The sequence below is a fragment of the Dicentrarchus labrax genome, unplaced genomic scaffold (genome assembly GCF_905237075.1).
Source record: "Dicentrarchus labrax unplaced genomic scaffold, dlabrax2021, whole genome shotgun sequence".
Taxonomy (NCBI): Eukaryota; Metazoa; Chordata; class Actinopteri; family Moronidae; genus Dicentrarchus; species Dicentrarchus labrax.
Genome location: NW_026136718.1, coordinates 14,626,390 through 14,646,578, shown reverse-complemented (window position 1 = coordinate 14,646,578; position 20,189 = coordinate 14,626,390).

The following is a 20,189-nucleotide window of genomic DNA, read 5'->3' as shown; positions in this document are numbered from 1 at the left end:
TTGAGTTTGATATGAATTATAATCCCTACCGTACTCCTTCCCTATTTTCAAGACAGATACACCAATATTCACACACATGGATGGATCCAACATTGAACAAATGAGCACAACAAAAACATGATGATTATGTTGTTTTTTCCCCATCACATTGAATTACATCTTTCATGCCACCACTTCAGTTCCCAAATGTCTCCTATTCAAGTTTCTACCCGTCAAAGTCTTAGATCCATTGCTCTTCTCATGTGTGATGGACAATGTTTACCATGGCCATGATAAACTATTTCCTTATAAACGATTTTGTCACGGCCTTCTGCTAGCTGTCATGTGGGATTCCGCCTGCAGACTAAAACAACCATAATTCACTGGGTGTATTTACCTCCTCAGAGGACAGAAGCTTGACAGATGATAAATGGCCACTGCTGACAATCATCAACACATACCGCCCTGTGTTTGCCTTGAGTATAAGTGGCGCCAGGACATGGAAATAAGACTTTGACATATCACATATGGGGAGAGAGACATGGACGGAAGGAAAGAAATAGAGAACAGGAAAAGAAAAAGAGTGAGACAAAGAGGTAGGGAGCCATGGCTCTATTAGCGACATGGTTGAAATCTGTGTTGTGTATATTGAGCATGTTTGTTTCTCTGTTTCCACGTGTGTTGACTGTGTAATATTTTCCTACTGTGAATGGATTGATGCTGTACATGCAAACCCAGCAGGGGAGACGCGCAGCTGTAAATTGAAGATGTTTTTCTCTCCCTCCTGCTTCTGTGCGGTACAGTCTTTCAGCATATGAGCGCATGACTCAGAAGATAACACAGTCAGGGTGATGAATGTGCGTCTCCTTACAGCATATTTTTGTATGAAGACATTTTCCGCACAGCCTAATGACATGTAGAAAAGTCACCTGCTGCACAGCCTGTGCAATCTTTCATGTTTTTTTCTCTTTGAATATGCACTTGTTTACAGTGTACATGTACAGTAGTTCTGTGTGACAGCGTTGGCTGATGGTTAGACAGAATCTGCTGTAAGTGAAGCCTCTCTACAACAATCATTATGTTCATCAACTTACATACGTCCTTGAAGAAAAGCATCACATTCCTTATGGTACCTCCTCACTGGCTACAAGTTACTCAAAATAGAACCTTCAGGAAATACAACATACGGTCATACAACATACTGACTCTAAACAGGCTTGGAGTATGTAATGTGTTCACACTAGAAAAGTGAGAAAATACTAAATATGGTCGGTTGTTAGTGAGAAATAGTACATATGTTTTTTTTCTTATCACTTTAACTTTAATTGGTGTTTCCAACAAAAACAGTATACAGTATTTTACTTGCATACCAGCACAGTTGCAGAAATACACAATAGAGAATAGGTATTAAAATAACACAAAATCAAAACATAAATAAAAACATTAGAGGGATTATGTGCAATTATGAGAGTCTAGAGGATAGACTAAGGAAAACAGAGTACATTTCAGGCCATCTGTCCAGCAAAATAATAAATTAAGGAAACATTTACCATTTATATTGTTTCGGGAGTACGGCTCAAGAAGGTGGGAATTTGACGACTAATGTCCATTATGATGTTCCTCATTATAAACTTCAGAAAGATTAGATGCTGCACCCTCCATGGAGATAGGAATCTTTGTAGCCACAGTTCCTCTTTCAGTTGCATCCTTCCAATTTGTTGCTATCAGTCTTTTAACAGTCATGAATCCAGTTCTTAAAATGAGTTTGTTGTGTTTGGACCAGGTTCATTCAGTAGTGTAATCCAAAAGACATACTGCTGGATCGCAATGAACAGTAGCCAATAATCCTTCCCAGGGATTGCGTAACATTTTCAGTGCAAGACCACATCATATGAAAGTAAAGTAATAATAAAGTACCTTTATCTTTTTTGCAGTGCCAACAAATTAAGCTCAGCGTAAGTTGAATCAGGAAGAACTTCTCATTATGCTTCATTCATTCACAATTCTCTCCAGCCTATTCACCTCCAGTTCATCATAGCCAGTGCCCAGGTTGAGCTCATCATATCCAGATCTTCAGCATTTTCCTGCTTCAGGACTCTAATCGCTTAAGACTTCTTACATTTCCCATCTTCATATCAGCACATATCAATTAAATATATTTGTTCATTAAAAAATAATTTATCATTTTGTTCTTCACCGAGTTAGATGCTTTTTGAAATGTTTTCCAGTCATAATCCCATTTATCAGTTTTCAAGGACACACCTAAGTCAGTTTCCCAATGTCTTTGCGCTGCCATCCAGTTTTTTCCTGATGTTTTGTTAATCAATTTGTATAATTTTAATGCAATTTTCTTCTTCTGTTTGACCTTTATTCTAGTTTAGACTCTGTTTCTGTCGACCTAGGTATGATTACAGCTTTTCCTAAATACCTGGTGAATTGTGATCTGATTTGCATTTATTTTACAGTGTTTATTTTCAATACCATATACGGCTTTGAGCTGAGCACAAGTTCTCAAATTTCCATCATGTTGATTTCTCATATCATTTTAGTTCTCTTACCTTTGGATTCCCAGTCATCATTTTGTAAGTAGCCTGCTATTTAATGTGAACCTAGTTTTTCCACAATGGAATGCTGGGAGGGTTAATAACCTTAAGATTAATCAGGTATTGAAATGTACAGTAGAACAAGAAAACTGAATCAAAGAGTTATCAAAGTTCTTGCATAAGGGACCATACCACAGTCCTTGTATTGAGACCTTTTCTTTTAACTCGTCTTAGGCATGCTAACATGCTTATGTCAGGAAGTATTACCATGTAAATGTTTGATAATCAGCACGAAACACAAAGTACAGCTTAGGCTGAATGTCAGTTTTGCAGGTATTTGAACATAAACTACAGCATTTGACAAATACAATTTAGACCTGATGGTGGAAATTGAGTTATCATCAATGTTGTTAAAAGTAATCCAAAGTGGAACATGAACATCACTATCTCCATCTATTGCATGACAATCAATGTAATAGTTGTCGAGAAATTTCACTTTACACCACAGATGTCAACCTCATTGTGGCGTTTGAGTAAAAGTTAATGCACCACCAAAGTCAATGACCAAAGTCAGTGGGATTCATACTCTGGAGACCATGAAAAACATGTCAGTCCATCCAGTAGTTGTTGAAATATGTCAGTCTGGAACAATGTGGTCGGTTGACACTGCCATCCCTACAGCCACACTGCTAGCTTGGCTAATAAAGGAACAAATGTTACCTTTGTTTCACAGTGATTTCTAACATGCACACTTGTAACTGCAGATACTACAAACGAAGCACTTCTCAGCCATACTTATCTCATGACACCACAACTTTACATGCAGCTCTACTTTTTGCCTTCAACTCCTCTTAAGCACAAAAACATGTGTTTTTTTTCCTACAAGGTAAACATGGCTGTGCAACATGTTTTGAATGTACCTCCATCCCTCCACCACATGAAACGAGGATAATTCCTAATCATAAAGCCTTTCATCCAGGTAAAGTACACCCCTGAACACAATATTAATTAGCAGCAAGTCTTTGATCTTCTTCTAACAAGGAAGTATGCAGTGTAGACAGTCTTGAATAAAGTGTAAAAAAACACCACTTTTTATGGATTGAGGTCTTTGCTATTTTCCCCAAATTTAGCAGTCTCATCGCAGCTGCAGCTTCCTTCAGTGTTTCACGTGGCGTTACATCTGTGGACGATACTATTCTTGGTAACCTTGTCCAAAGATGTTTTGCTGCATCTTGGATAGGTGCAGGGGCGTAGCACAAAATTCTGTATATAGGCATTCTCTATACTTCCACTGCACTATATTATTTTGTGGGTCCTCCTCACATGTGTGTCACCCTGTTCACTAGTCCCCCCACCCAAAGTCCTTTGTCCCTGGATAGAAGTAGGAGTCCTTGGATTGCATTTAGCCTTTTGCTACAGAAAAAAAAGACAATTATAGTTCTCATCTATGCAACAGTAAAGCAATTGGAGTGCCTTTGTACGTTATCCTTCTTCTTCCTCTATGTGCCACACATTATCTATTTGTCAGAGAATTAGGAGATTAGTCATGTCGGACCTTGCTTCCTTTGTAGGCTATCTGTGAATTAGACTCTGTGAAGGACGTTTTTGCCAGCCAGCAGTGAAAGGATCCTTCGTGTTTGCATATATTTCCCACACACATACTTTGCTTGCTAGTTGGGCACACATGGGGAGTCTACAGCTGTTCCCTACCCTCAACCCTGCCAACAATCATTACGATGGATCTGAAACCTAACACTTGGTTGCATTTGGCTTATGCAAGAAAATGTATTCCTTGTTTATTTAAGTCTAACAAATACAGATCCATTAACATGGTGCTATTTTAACGTCCAAACTTCAGAAGGAAATGCAATTCACCCACAAAATTGAACTTTTCCACCAAATGAAACTCAATCTATCCCTTTAGACTGTTTCAATAGGGTCAAAGTCAACAGCATGACATGTGGAGGCACTTCTGCAGAAAGTTAGTGATGCATCTCATATCCAAATAGTTTGAAAAGGGCTCTGAGGATTTAGATCACTGTCTAGATATAGTATATTTGATTTGTTCAATTTCACCCCTGTGAAAATCCAAAGAACAGGCCGTTTTCAGAATGTCAATGTTGTGTATCATAGCCATCATAATGCTTACATATCCTGCTTCAGGACTCTAAGGTCTCTTCAGAATCCCATGCACACGGTGAAACGGATGATTCCCAGAGATATCCTGGGGATATTGGATTTCCCCGGCAGATGAAACTATTTGTGACCAATATGTCAATTTTTTCCAGTCTGTTTGCGAGGGGCAAGGAAGGCAGGTTCTGACATCTCTCAGCTTAAGCACACACGTGTTCTGCTGACCAGCAAAAGCTTCACGTCTAGATATGGAGAGATTGCTCTGTGGCAATTTATTAACATCCTTTCCAGGTGACAGGGTCAGCTTAAGGCCTGGATCACATTTGGAACAAATTTAAGCATGGCACTGCTCCCTGCCATCAGATTAGCAGCAGAAATTCACTACAGTATTTTAGATATTATGCTAATTGCGATTAATATGCATGAGATACAATTTAAAAAGACTTACTAATGAACTGAAATGCACCCTACTATCTCAGGTCAGTGTTACGTTTGCCAAAAAATTCAATTCGGTCGGGCAAGATATGAAAGATGTTCCAGATTTCATTAAGGTATTAGAATAATAATTTAAGAAATACAGACAAAAATAGCTGCCTCCAGATAAATCACCCAAATGATAACATTTCCAGATCGATCAGTGCTGGCAGCAGCCCAGCACTCAGTGAGCGCATCTACTTTTCACAAGGCATTTCTGTTCAGACTGATGTATATAGGAGTAGGCAGGCAGATGCAGTCATTCTCGGCTCCTCTGTTCCTCTGTCTGATTTGAGAAAAACAGGACTTATTGGCTCTGTAAATGAAATCAGTTGCTTGTGACACAAGTGAGCCTCCCAGAATTTGTTTATCGTGCCAAGTCTCATTAAATTCCCTTTAAAATAAAGGGATACTTGCAGTGTGCCCTGTTTAGTCACATCACTTAAAATGGTTAAATGTTGAAAAGTGACACCTGCTTCTGCAGTCGTGACACGTCTGAACTATTGTTGTGGTCCAGCTCTCTGTCAGTGTTAATTTTCCACGAGTCTCTTATTTGCTCTAAATCTAGACAGATCATCACCACTTAAAATGAGTTCCTGAGCATGCCACTATTTAGCATAGTAACATAAACATGTTTTATTCAAATGACGAGCGATAAGAGCACGGGAGGAAGCCATATTCCCCTCAGTGCCAGCAGGCAGGCACGTAGACAGATCTAGCCTCGCTGACTAAATTGTGCTTTTTTTCCTGAAAATTGGCAAGCTCTGGCTCACTAGAGGCACACTATGGTGTTGTCAATAACAATGACTGCCTGTGGCTTATTTATTTTCTTATCAGCTTTAATCAGTCTGTGTTGACAGTGACATCTGCGCTCAGCAATATCCAAATGGTACCAGTTAAGATCCATGTACATATTTGTGTTGTTCTGTGTCATATGTCTGCAGTGTATAATTTGACATTTGTGTTTGAAGATGCAATTGACCATCTAATTGTTTGGTATAGCCACAGATGTTCTTAAAGAGCTTGAGTTACACTGTATATGGGGAGTGTGTTTTTAGGGATCTGTCTCGAAACATTGCAACACATCAGGACATGACAAATCACAAATTCTTACAGCCTCAAAATACACAAATATTTGTTTATTTATCAGCTCCTTTTGGTTTCTGCCTTTTTTATCTTTGATGTTTTGGTCTGCTATCCTCAAACATAGTCATCTGAAAGTAAGAATTATTAAATGATACTACTGAGGGCTATTTAAGCAAGGCTATTTCCTGTAAAACATTGAAGGATATAACGTTATTCGTTTTCAGTTTTATAGTTGACGACTGAGTGAGAGTTGAATAAAAAGACTCTGGCCTTTTGCCCTCAAGTCTCTAACTGAACAGATAGCTGCTGGTTTTGGACAGCTGTATGACTGACTGCATCTCCACTGAGGAGCACATTTTTCCACTTTTCTGCCTGGCTCAACTGCCGGGTATGCCGAGAGGCGTTTGCCTGTCTGGAGAAGCGACGCTGGACTTGTGGGCAAATGTGTGTGTGTGTGTGTGTGTGTGTGTGTGTGTGTGTGTGTGTGTGCCTGTGTGCGTACGGGTCTGTGTAGTTTATGTGTATCGTCCATGTCTACCTCTCTCACTTGCTGAAACATATCCGTCCAAATTTGACAGCGCGGGGGCAGACAGCCATGTTGCAGAATTCTGATCATTTAAATGCTCAGAGGCCCGCTTGAATAGCAGAGGTGTTAAAAAAATGAAAGACACACGGAGAGAGAGATAGAGAGCAGCCCTCCACATGCCTCCATATCACATAAGGGACTGCCTGCCACTTTCCTGTGAAAAATAATGCTCACTTGTCAATCTTCCAAGAGCCAGTCAGATAGCCGCCAGTCCCATGGAGACCTATTGAGGTGTATGCTTTGTTTCATCTGGGGCACGCCTCAGAGGAGATCAGGACTGTTGTATCTAAGAATTGCCTCCAAAATATAGGGTAGGAAAAAACGGCACATTTGATACAGCCTTTGAGCTTATGTGCTATCTTCCTTCAGTATAGAAATTTACTCATTTGCTTGAACATAAAGGGTCACAAATAACACAAACAAGTAGAGAGACACAAATAGATGTGATATGTATTTGAAATGGAGCTTGGAGCTATGCAAATGTTAATATTTTTTTTTTCTAATGATGGCTTTGCCACACCTGAAACTTAAAAAAGCTAAAAGGCTAAAGATAAATATCATTTACGCCCTGAGGATACTGCTGTACTTTGTATGAAACACTATTTGAACTGCTATTCAATAGCACAATTGTCCCTGAACCTTTTTTAAAAATTTAGATTTATCACTGCCCTAATTACTTAAATTACTGCCTGATGATAAATCGACTAGCACACAGTTATGTACACAAAGGTACTGCATTCTTCCAGAAAAAGCTATTCTCTGTAGTCCATAGCGCAAACTATAAAGGTGTCAAGTGATTTATCTATGCGGCAATGCAAATAAAGAAAAACATACCCAGCAGCTTGAGGACGAGGTCTGCATATCTGTCCACACAAACATTTCCATGTCATTTTGAAATACACTTCCTATTACAGTTTCATGATGCATAGCACTGAAGCAAGCCAAAGAAACCTTACTTGCACTTACTATAGGGAATATAACTTTACCAGCAGAGATGCTTATTTTTTATAAATAAAATTAACATGACAATGCTCTAACAAGTACAGCGCAGCCGACCGTGCCTTCAGCCAGAGACCGCGTTGAAAGAGATTCTGTCCTAAACATCCCACGGGTCGTCTTAAATGAGGAGGTTTATATCAGTCTATCTCGTACAGAGAGAGAGAGATTGAATGTTTTGCAAATTATTCACAGGGATTATAAATCACAGCGGTGTCAGTGTTTCCAATGATGGGAGAGGATGCTTCTTCATTCCCTAATACAAATGACATGGAAAACAACAGCTGCAGCAATAAAACGCTCTGCCATAAAAAAAAAGGATAAATAAATGTACAAAAAGGAAAAGCTGGGGCTCATCATTAAAACAGGTCGACGTGTATCTCAATGTCATCTCAATAACTTGATGCTTGTTTTATTGTTGTTGTATTTGCTTGTTTTGGGCTTGTGTAGACAATTGTCTAATTCATTTATCTCATTCATGTCGTCGTTATGTTTATCTTATTGGATTTTAATTGTTATTGTTTTTCTGTCTGCGAAGCATTTTTCTCAAACTCTTGAGGGGTGATTTTTACCTCGTGCCTCGTGGTGATGTACAACCTAATGTGACAGAAGGGATTTCAGCATCTTGATATTGGTCAGTCAACAGAATGCACTGCATTCTGTGGCAGCTTCATATTTCTCGAGCATCCAGGTGTCATGAAGTGACACATTTTAATAATGATGCTATTTTTAAAAATATAAAGCTTATTCCCAGATACACTGCTGGCAGATTAAAGACTATCTTCAAAAAACTGAAAAAAAAAGAAATGTATGGCTTTCACTTTAAAAACATCAAGCCTGTTTAAATTAATATGTTATGTTGTTAAACTCACACTGTTCTGTGCAGAACTGGTTTGGTTTCCTGTTCAGTAAGACTTACCAGGTCTCTCCTTTTTGCATTGAAGACAAGACAATAACACAATTTGCTGAGGGCAACAGGTCATAGAGTGACAGTGCAGTTAATGAGCGTCTTCAACTGGAGTACAACGCTTGTCATGCTTATAGACTAGGAATTTAAAATATAGTAATACCATTACCTCATATCATAGCATCATAACTGAATAAAATGGGTCTTCTTTTTTGGGGATTTATTTTTGCTGACATTGGACAGCTGTCAAGTGTAGATGATGACAGAGAAGATGGAGAAAGAGAGAACGGATGGTCCAAACGGTTCAAACAGTAGGTTGAATTTCAAATAAAAAGTGATAACCCAATTTCTCTGTTATGTGCTTTTTCAAATGTAACCATGGATTTTGAGCTCCACTGGCTCAGTATTGATGCACACTAACAATTCAATATGTTTCCTATGACGGCCTTCCTGTCAAGGTCCACTTTCCAAAAGCCAGAAATATACTTACAAAAAACCTGAAACACAAACATACACTGGCAGTTGTGACACAGCTGTCGTGAAAGAATTATAAGGAAATTTGAGAATCTCTTTAATTAGTCATGAAAAAAAGTAGAACCACAAAGTGTCTGCAGTTTAAGGAAAGGAAATGAACAGAAAATGGAGACAAAACAACAACCATCTTTTCACTTATACGTTTTCTATACTTGCTTATGTCTGTTGAGGGTTTATCCATTGCCCGACTATCTCAACCCACGTTGAATCAAAAGGCAGCAAAACATCTTGGTCCAGTTGCCAGACCATGGCAGGGTTAACACCAATAAACAGACAAACACATTCAAATTCATACCTACAGGCTACTGACTAATTTCACCAGGACTTCATGTCCTTGGAGTATGAGTGGATACAGAGGAAATTTCAAAATGTAGAAATGTTCGAACTCACACGCACTCACAGAAAATATTCAAACCTTGTTTGTTTGTAAGGAGAAGGTGTTAACCACTGTAATCTGACCAATCACACTATAATTTTGGAATGTATAAAGTTTGTTTAATAGCTTTGTTATTTCAAGAAATATACATTTTTAGACTATATAGGCTACAACATATAGAACTGAGTATTTATAGTATTAGAGAATATTTTAGATCCAAGATGGAACTGACAGAAGGGCGGGACTGAGCGAAAAAGGCGTAATTGCAAATCTACTTTAGCACCATGGATTTATCAATACACAGTTAGGCTGCTGATAAGGTTGGGGTCATAGATTCTAACTTGCACAAACCTCAGTCAGATAAAGGATCCATGAGTCAGGCAGACTAGACTACTGCTACTAGGGGATGGAGAGGTGGGATAACAGGTTAACAAAGGGATGGCACCCCCCCCCCCAAAATCGCCTACTGCCAGCAAGTACACTGTGACCTTAATCCCCCAATCACATAAAGACTCAAAGTTACTGTAGGTTTTTTTTCTCCCCTGTGACAGCAGTGATGAAATGGCTAATAAATGACTGATGAGGAACGATGTTCTCCAACAGTTGCTACCTCCCAAGGTGCGTGTCACCCTGTTTCTCTTTCCATTTACTGCACTTTGTCATTATGCAAGCCAGCAGCTAAGATGGTTAACTACACTAGGTCTAGTCCGGGTGAGTACGTGTAGTGACTCTGGCTAATGAAGGTGAAACACAATGACACTTCATTTCCACATTAGCCTCCCCCTTCCCTCTCCTCACTTTCCTCTGCGGGTTCACAGTGACCTGATCCTCCCCGCTCATCTGTGTTCTATGACAGCTCTGCAGACAGGCTCACATACTCAGGTTTTCATTAATATACTTACGAGGACTGGTCATATTCTTTATCTAACACTGTGCAGATGAATATGAAGAGAGAGTTTTCATGATGTGTGTAAGCAAGACTTGTTTGGAGCTGAAGTATCTACACAGTCATAGGTCTATGATAACATGATAAGACAGTGATTGAAAGGCACAAAGGAGAATCTGGAGGTTTTGGACACTGAGAGGTCAGATATGGACCCAAAGGAGCTACCTGGAGCAGTTGAAGTACCAAATCTGAAGGAAAATAGTGTAGCGAAACAACTGATGTGGACTGAATAATGATGGATTTTATTGTTGTGACATTATTAAAACTTCGGTTTAGGGTGAAGTAGCACAGCTGCGAGTGTAGTAAAATTTAGTCATTTGATGTAAGTCAATATGGAACATGTGAAGTAAGTATTAATATAAATAATACTTACATAGAAAAATGTGAACTCAAATATGAAATTTAGCTGACAGTAGAGTGGATACAACATTTAATGAAGAACTAAAGCAGAATACATACCTCTTCCAGTAAGGTGCTGGCTTGCATATACACCTGAGGAAGGAAGAAATCTGCCCCTTCATAACTCAGAGGCTGTCTTTTTTTTAGTTTTACTTCAAGGTAGTACAGTTTTAATTCTAAGTGAAGTGTCAGCACATTTCACTTTCTTCAGGATAAAAAGCCTCTACCCATGAGTGATCTTTAAAGTGTAGGACAGGTGACTCAAATCACTGAGCAATCAGCCTCAATGTAGAATCAGAATCCATAGATAGGTCATTCATAGCCAAAAAAGCCCTCTGGCTTTTTTTATCTGTCTATATTCAAGGAAGCAGCAAACACAAAGAAGTCCACATAAAGCAGGAAAAAAAAAAGAATCCTCAAATCCTTAAGTCTCTTCTTAAAAGTTTTGAGATGGAGTTAGATAGCCTTAAGAAGTAGAAGACATTTTGGCTGTTCCTCATGTTTGAACGTGAATACAAAATGTTCTTACTCTGTTGGTCTAAAACTCATTGGTCTTCACAATAATAGGAAATTACATAAACACCGCCAACTTAGCCACTAGTCATATTAGTCAGGCTCTGCATTGATCCTCTACAGCTGAGAGGTTGTATATATTTGTCTAGTTGCTCAGAAAATTTTCCCAAGTATTGATAATTCTCCACCCACCAGAAGTGTAAAATTGAAATGTATAAAATAAAACACAAAGAGTTTCCAAAACAACAGGAGTGCTCACTCCAGAGAGAGAAACTTTTGCCCCTCTTGTCCCTTGCATCTAAAGTAAAATGTCCATCATGTACATAACAGTAAGGAAAAGAAAGATAGGATGACATGCAGAAACTCTTCTTTTAATCCACCAGTTAAAAATTTCTCGAAATGAGCAGTGGGAGCATCCTGTCACCTGCTTGCACTGTTACAAGTTTAATTTCCTAATCCCACTAATACTTCCACTTGCAAACTTTTTTTTAAGACCAACAAGTGGCTAGCACACAGCACGGCTGTTCTAATATTAATTGGCTGCTGTCAAGTTTTTCTAAATGATGTAATGGATTCTCCAGATTGACTCGGAGCAGACTCATGATACCATGTACATGATATTGTAAGGGCTGGGGAATTAAGCATGGAGCATATGACCCCAATTAGTACTTATCTCCATTACTCCGAGCGCTGCCATCCCGTGAGGCGGATTTTAAACGATCATTGTCAGTCAGTATGAGACGTCAAAGAACTTTGAGAATGACACTGTCTCAGTTCGTCAACTTTATCTTGGGAGATTTGGCTTACTCGTTATAAAAAGTCATTTTTGCATGCAGAGAAATGTGGTCTCACTACGAAAGGATAAGTCAGCAGTTTCTTTCACTGGGTTGTGGCTTAATAACACTGACTTGCTGCTGAGGGTGTTGATTAGATGCAAAGGTGAAAATCTAAGATGCTGGAAAAACTAACAAACCAATATATATTCATGAGGTTAATTACAGGATGTGCTAAAATGATACCTTTTGATTATCATGCCCATTGTCAAATAGCAACTAGTGCTGAAAGGTGTCAGATTACAAATCAGTGCCAATTATATAGATATTACAAGTCAATGCTTTTCCTTAGGTTGGCAGGTTTGTGTTGGTGTACAGCACACTCAAGTACACTAAATTGTTTGGAGTCTGCTGTTAGAGAGTGTTTTTATTTACTGTTTGTTACCTCCACTGTGAATCAGCTTGCATTGGGTGTTAAAAGATAAAATGAGGTGTGGGGACAGCTGTTGGGTAAAGGTGAATACACAGTAATTCATAATACTGACAACTGTAGAGTATTTTTTCAGATACTAGGAAAAAATCGTTTTCATTAGACTGAATAATAGCAGCATGAAGAGCCTCCTTTTTATCAGTAATGTCAGGCATGAAATCATTTGTACAATGAGTACTTATAGCATATTTCATGAATCATACAATGATAATCATAGTTTGCAAGGCACAGTGATGCTGCTAAAACATTCTGTCAGACAAAATTATGTTTTTGGATCTGAGATATCATTGATATCAATTTAGCGGCACACTCAAGAGATTTATTTGTAAAAAAAAAAAAAAAAAATGGCACAGCAATTTGAACTTATTTGTTGATTAAGTTAAAATTCAGCACAAGCAGAATCAAATACTAACATGTCGCTCTTTAGCTGCATTTTTGAGCAACCTCTGATTTCTCGCAGATGCTAAATGAAGCCATTAATCAAATCATGTTTTTCGGGGGAAGGTGCAAAATTTAAAGTAAATAAAACACACTGATTGCTCACTGATTTACTATTGTGTTTCACAATTGGTGTTGTTGTATCACTTTCGACCAACAAGTGGTTTGTAAACCAGCTCATGCCAAGAATCACGAACAAGAGCGGCATTTCAATGGTTTATAATCACCTTGCTTATTATTCAGAGTAGTCTATCCACTGTTGATTAATGCCTCTGAGCAAATATGTACAGAGGGCCTAGTTAATCTGCAGTGCTGTTTTAATCAAGTGGACCTTTGTTTAGTCCAGCCGCCTAGTTTGTCCACCAGCCTTGAACTTTCACATGGTCATTATGTATTGATCACAGCAGAGTGAGAAATTCTGCAGAGAAAAAAAACACTGTTAGACATGACTGCTTTTTACCCTCTCCCTCACTCATCTGTCTCCACATCTTTCCTTCTTCCGGGTGATTTCAGAGTCTAGCTGCAAATCCTTGGAGCATTTTATCATGCGGTGGCGACAGTGAGCACCCCTGTCAGCTGCCCTGACCCCAGTGGACCTCTGCCACTATCGACCAAGTGACCCAGTGTACTGTTAAGGGAAAACAACATTTCTTGCAACTGTGGCGAGGTCCCCGAGCACCGAGAGAAAAAGTGGCAATGTGACTGACACCGGGTGACAAACACTTTGAACTCAGACAACAGGAAATTAATGCAAGGAGCGCAGCTCAAGGCACAGCACATTGCAGACAGCACACTTAAATTGACACTTCTATCCAGATGACACATGTTGATACTTTGGCTGTGGCCTCAGTTCAACTTGTGATTCTCTGCATCTTGTTGTCCTCCAATGCTGCTGGCACACTGGCCACATAAAGACAGACCCTGCAGACACTGAAGCCACCCTGTGAATACAAATGTAAGTGGTTTAGCTTTTACAAACCAGAACAAATCTCAACATGGCATCAGCAACAAACTTGCTAAAGGAGGACTGGCAGGTGTGCTATGAAATCACCATCATTTAAACCACAGTTTGCACTTAGCAGCGAACAGCCTATGCCCATCAGTCATTAGTCTGACACCAAAACACCTTTCAGTGTGGGCAGTGACAGCATCTGGTTTCTGGCCTCAGTGGCCTCTGGAATTTAGGTGCTTAACCTTGCATGCCTACTGAGCTAAAAAGCAGTTTGTTAGTCTTTTCTATCTGCTTTCTTTCCGCAATTAACCTCTTTAAAATGACGTACAGCTTTGATATGAATTTTAAACTTAGTGTTTCTCAATTTGCATTGAACCAACATAATTTAAAACACAGACAGATATGGCCACCCTCCACTGAAGATCTAATTTCACCGATCTGCCAGCCGCAGCTGTAAGCTATAACATCAAAGTGAGTCGTAATGTGGCTCCTACTTGATATCACCTTCAAGCTAAAAAAGCCCCCGAAGTACTCAAGACAAAACAACCGTTCAGCATCTGTTGGGATCCCCCTGGCTCTGCTTTAATGCAACAGTGCATGTGCAGAGAGGAAATATTGTAGGTCCCCACAAGACAGACAACACGATGAGCATTTACCATTAAGATTGCACTGCACTGTAGGCTTATGCATTGAATTGCAAAGTCAGGCCACAGTCTGTTATTAAAATGCTTACCCAGGAAGGACATCTGCAGTGGCGGCCAGACTTGTGCTGAACATAAAGGGTGAAACTAATCAATCAGGCGGCAGCACCACCATAATCCATTACACCAAACGTTATTGAAATACTTTCAAATTAAAAGTCTATTTCCAGGGCTTTTGCTAGAACATGTAATAGGCACCATTCATAGCACTGAGTGTCAATACTATGATTATCACAAATAAGCTCAAAGCAATTTACCCTTCTGTATTAACAGAGAAATGGCCGGGAAGGCGGAAGAATGCCTGACATTAGACCATCTGATCATTTAAATCTATTTTTGATTGCTGGAGATATGAGACCCCAGCTCAGATATCATTAATTGCTTGTCCTCCCTTTTTCAGTCAACATAATGCTTTCCCCCATCCTATCTGCAATGTGATCCATTAAATCTGAGATGTAATTTACATGATTGGCAAGACATCTTATTGTCATTTGTAAGACATCAGACATAAAAAGTTTAAAGAGGAAGCTTTAAAGGTCACGCCAGTAATTTAATCGGCTAAGAAATTTACTGTGGATTGATTCCAGGGCTTTCCTCTAAGAATGAAACAATGGCCATGTACTGTCATGCACTTGCTAGCCCCATGCTACCTCTTCCACAGTATGGTTCTACAGCCATACTTTCAGAATCATATGCAACAAAAACTATGATGTTTAATACAGAATATAGGAACATTCAGGGACATTTATTTACAGTCATACATCAGTGTTTAATCCTTATTTAGCTTCTTGTTTCTATATTTTCCAAATTGGTTATTTAAATCAAATTTTCACAGCTTCAGTAAAATGTATATTTACAAATAGTCAGCCAACAAAGCGGTGCTGTGTGCTGGTGCTGCTGGCCACGGGTAAAATAAACTGTTGATATGAATCAAAAAAGTGCGATTGATTCCTTGAAATGCATTCTCATTTTAATAAAATGAAATCAGATTAGATCTCACAACACTTCACTCATGCTATATTGAAACTGACCTGCAGTTCAGTAGACATTAAATTATACAGCATACTGTGTCTTCCTCTCTTAGTTTTCTCAGAAGGGTTCATCTGTTCCGGTTTCCCTGCTTTAGGCATAGATAATTGCATTTGAGCATGTAAACTAGATGATTATTTATTAATAATAAAAAAGGTGACCTGAACCCAAATTATTTCATCAACAAGAGAAGTTGTTTGTAATTCTTTTGACACGTGTTGAATCATACATGTAAAAAGAACATGCTTATATGGGCAATCTTCTCTGTTTCTATGTCCATATAGCTGAGAGGAGAAATGGAGCAAGCTGTGCATTTTGGTGTCTTAACCAATGATTTGACAAAGACAAACTACTATACAAATAGGACAATGACAACACAAAGGCAATGAAAGTAATATGACAAAGATCACAGACAAAAAAAAAAAAATCTTCGAGATGTATGCTCGCTCACAGTTGCCGGGACCCAGTGGGACCACTTGGTCAGGATTAGCATGACAAGGTTCCTCTGCAAAGGCCCTTCTGAATCTTAATAAGAAACCACAGTCCAACAGAGACATTCATAATATATTTTATATCTTGTCTTCATAGTCTCCTTGCACCTTCGCCACCAGCAAGGAAACTCGGAATCAATATTCAGTTGCAATGCACACCTATACTCAAGGTTACAACTGTTTTCCCTCTACTTATCAATTATAAACACAGTACTCGGCCCATTGCCTGCTTTATGGATCCCATTTAAGTCCCACTGCGAATGATTGTGGTTCCCAGGCAAGGTGTTTCTACGAGACATGGCCAATGTCAAATCAATAGATCTTGATGCCTTAATCATCTTAACACTAACGCATTTTTTTGCATATATATTCCACCAACATTTACAATTAACAAATTAACCCCTATAATGAAATGTTTTCATTAGAGTTACATTACATTATACCCGCATGCTATTAGTAGTATGTTCCTCATGGAAATTCAAATAATTTATGATTTGTTCCAGGGCCGTATGAGCAGGTTTTACACGTGTTATTAATTCTCTTTTATTTGGCTAAAGCATAGACGGAGATGTTCTTTAGAGTAGCAGGGGAAATCTAAAGTGTTTCCCTGCTGCTTTAAATTTAGAGGGTGACCTTCAAACTAGGACTTTCTTCTTCTTCTTCTGAAGACATACCAAATGGGGGGCAATGGCTGGTAGTCAGAACTCACATAAAATTATGTTTTCTAATGAATATTTTAAGCATTACCTGCTCTTATGAAGGCTGCACTTGCTCAAAGTTTCTTTGATAAGAGAAATGGCTGTTGATGGACACACATTGATTACTGAGCCTTTGGTTTTTCAGTTACAGGACAGTCCCTTTTACATTTCATCTATTCTGAAGCTGGAACAATCATATCTTGCCACAAGAAAAAGTAACAAACTTCTGTTGTGTCGTGATCGGTTCTGTTCATATATTCCAAGCTTAGATATCACAGATTGCTGGCCCACTCCAATTTGAGAGTTAAAGTGTGTTTTCTCATTTCTATGAACCTGCTCATTACAATAACAACAGTGTCTTGAGTGCGAAGATGGAAGTAGTTACCCTTAAGAAGCAAATGGAGTAGGTGAGCAACCATTAAGTTGTTATGTTACACGTTCCTTCTGTTCCTGCTGAATGATGAATTGAACTCTTGATGCTGTGCGATACAGCAGCGTAATGTATTAGTTTGCATGAGTCTCTGTATACAGTACGTGTAGTGTGAGTGGGAGTTATCTATATTGGCCTTCAGAAGCTTGTACACGGCAGGAGGTCCCGTAGTTATTGCTTGAGGCTTCCCTCCAGCAAATGCCAATGAGTTTATCAGACGAATGTTAGATTTACTGATGAGACAAAGTCTCTCTGCTGTGAACTGAACACAATAATATAGTGTCCCTGTTTACTGAGAAACAATGTACAGTGCAAACCATTTCATAAGAAAATTGTGATGTTTTCGTGATGATTTCCCATATGTAATGTACTGCATGCATTAGTCCAAAATATTCCTGACAAAATGTGTCAATAAATAATAGTAGACTGGAGGGGAGAATCTGAAAGTTTAATTCTGACTAATTATTTGACCTAAAAATAGATGGCGAGTTGTACAGGTCTAAATAATTTTCTTAATATCTTTAGCTATCTTTGTTCCTGTAAGACAGTAAAACTTCTTGCATCATCATGAATGTCAATTAGCCACAAGATGAAAACGTGTTCGTCTTACAGAATGATTTAAATGGTTTTTTTTTGTATTGGGTTTTAGTAGAGGAATCAATGATTTTTTGTGTGTGCTAAAGTAGCTCAGGGGTTTCACATTTTCTAAGCCTATAGCTCAAATCTCATTGAGCAGAGATGAAAGTTTAAAAAAAAAAATTAAATATAAAAGTCTGGAAATGAATGGGTGACATAATGTGTGTTATTTGGTGTTTATTTTTCTCAGCACCTCAGGTATGCTGAAAGGCTGGAACAACATTCATTATTAGTTTTAAATGGATCAGCAAATAATACTTCTTGACCTTTCAAATAAAGAGTTTTAATACTCAAAGTCCTCAAGAAGTTAGCTTTCTGTACTGCCAGAGATCCCAAGGTGCTAGTGTATTTACACTGTCACTTAAAATATCTAAAAGCATAACATTCAAGAGTCTATCCAATAATCTCAATGGGCTATTTCAAGATCCAACCATCCTCATTTTATTTTTTTTTTGTTAGGATATTTCTTATTCTGATTACAAGGGCTTTTGCAGGTCTCACCTTCAAACCGAGTCATAAGAATTAGCTGTTCCCCCTTGAGGTAAATTGGAACTCTGTATACTGGCAGGGAATGGTTTATTTCATCTTTTTTTCTGAGCCAGTCGCTCTCATCCTTTTTTCATTTGAAATCCTGCATCTGGTAATTTCATAATTATGGGAGGGAATTATAACGAAGGCAGCTGGAGCTGCAGGTTAATTGGATTTTTCACCTCGACGGGACCGGATCTAAGTCGCCCATGGGCCGCAAATCTGCACATTTGAAGTTGGGGACAGGACAAAAGAGGCTGGGGGAAGAAAAGAGTGAGCAGTTAAAGGGTCCCCTTTGACTTCAAGAGTTTGGGAAGTTACTTTTGCGCTGCCAGTTACTGTTTGTGGCATGAGAGGTTTTCCTTTGCTTGTACACAATCGCTTTCATCCATGTTGATGGCATCTATAATTGGCACTGTGTTTTCCGTTCACAGGAGTTACTGCAGCAGTTGTTACTGCAGCTATTCTGCTATTGATAGCCTCGCAGAAATCCCAAAGAGTTTGAAATGGAACTTCTTTAACTGAACTTTCAACAATAAATTAATGTAGACTTGTAAAAACTGACATGTTTGGACATATTATGTGCAGTCCTCTGTATTTTTTAAAGAAATATTGAATAATTTGAGCTGGAGGCTTAAGATGTGTATAAACAATATTTTTTTGTTTTCTAATGTGGGGATCAAGAATCAAAAAGTCATGGAGGCGCTGATGATATGCACATTATTATTATTTAATTCAAGCTGATGAAGCTTGTCACAGTTGATCTTAAACTAATCAGTTAATTATATGTTTATTAAATCTCTTTGTGACTAAGTGCTTTTAGGAAAAGTATCATTGTTTTTTGTCTCCCAGAGAGGACATAGACACATGTGGGAGACTTTCACTGCATTCTGGGATATGGGGAAAAAAATACACATACATACAAGAAGTCTTTCATCAACAGGAAAATCTCTTTCATGCAATTGCATCATATCCTACGGAAATTCCTTGGATCTTGAAAATTACCTCTGACTCGACAATCATAAATATCCATGTTTGGTCACACATTAGTCTCATGCCTCTGTTTAGTCAATAACACATCCGTCTTTAGCAGTTTCACCCCGATTCTGCTGACAGTATTTTCTACCTCGGTTTCCAGGGGCCGACTCGCTCCTCTGTGGGAGCAACCAAGCTCTCAGCCCCTCGGCTCCTGGCCTACTTCTGAATCAATGTTTGACAAAGGGCGAGTCTCTCCCTGAGCAAAAGACGGGGAATTAGAGAGGCTCTTGCATGGTGAGAAGGCCACACGCAAAGCTCGGGGGTGCCCACTCCACATTCCCTGTCAGACAAATAGCCAATCCAAGATCATATATCCCTGCCCTTAATAATGAAAATAAACCTGCTTACCAGCCGAGTTTATCAACGTCTAAGGTCACGGTATCAGGATAAACAAACTGCAGTTAGAGAGAGGGGTGAGTAAAGGGTTGGCAAAGATTTGTTAGTCTGTATTTGAGGAGAATGACCACTTACTTAATGTTAATGTGGAGTTTGCATTTTACAGTTTAGACAGGA